Genomic DNA, 929 nt, shown 5'->3' with positions numbered 1-929 from the left:
TCTGGGTTATGTAACAGTACTTACAGAATCATGTATTTTAGTCTCCTACATCCAACAGTACATCTATGGAAAACAACCGTTCCCAAATGCTTCTTCACTCTCAGGGTTATTTTAAGAAACTGCAAGCAGAGCGGGGAAGATTACATTTTTTGGTTTTTGTTTTCCAGATGAGCAATGGAGGCACAGAACTTTTAAGCAACCTGCTTTCTGTTGGAGGGGGTACATAAAACAGGCACAAGTAAAAAAAACGAGAACACCCTGTCCCTGTTGGGAGTATCTAGAGCACGTTAAGAGTTTCTGTCATTGCGTATGACACCTGACTGTCACAGCTCACAAGGAGCCCCTCTTCAGAGACCGAGACCCAAGGACCTTCCCAAGCGCTGCTTTGGCATCACCTCCACCCCTGCCCTGGGTCTCTCCAAAACAGCATCCTCCTGACTTCCTGACTGCTTACATCAAGTTTTCCTCGCAGGGATGTCACCCTCGGTTATCTCCCCGGAAGGGTGTGCAAAGCTGTTTCTGAGAGGATCCAGAAGCTTGCAGCAAGCACACTGCACGGGGTGGAAGGGGTGCAATGCATCCCCAGGACCTCCACGACTGGTTCGGGAAGGGCACCCTGGCCTCTTGCATCCCTCTCCCTCGTAACTGCAACAGTGGGGGAGCTGGCAGCAGCGGGCACCGCTCCCCAGCGTCTGCAAAACGAACTCAAAACAATCGTTAAGTGCTTCCCCGTCTGGAAAGCCGCCGGAGAGACGGTGACAAGCGAAGCTGGGACAAGCACTGAGAACCAAGCCCGCAGCAAAGACGAAGCGCGCCCTGGACCAGGGAGCATCCCGAGAGCGCAGAGCAGAGGTTCCTTGCACGCAGGGCAGGAAGCCTCGCGAGATCTAGGGGTCGGGATCACGTTGCGTTGCCTAGCGACAAAAGGA

Source organism: Cricetulus griseus, chromosome 3 (genome assembly GCF_003668045.3).
Source record: "Cricetulus griseus strain 17A/GY chromosome 3, alternate assembly CriGri-PICRH-1.0, whole genome shotgun sequence".
Lineage (NCBI taxonomy): Eukaryota > Metazoa > Chordata > Mammalia > Rodentia > Cricetidae > Cricetulus > Cricetulus griseus.
Note: the sequence above shows the minus strand (reverse complement) of the source record.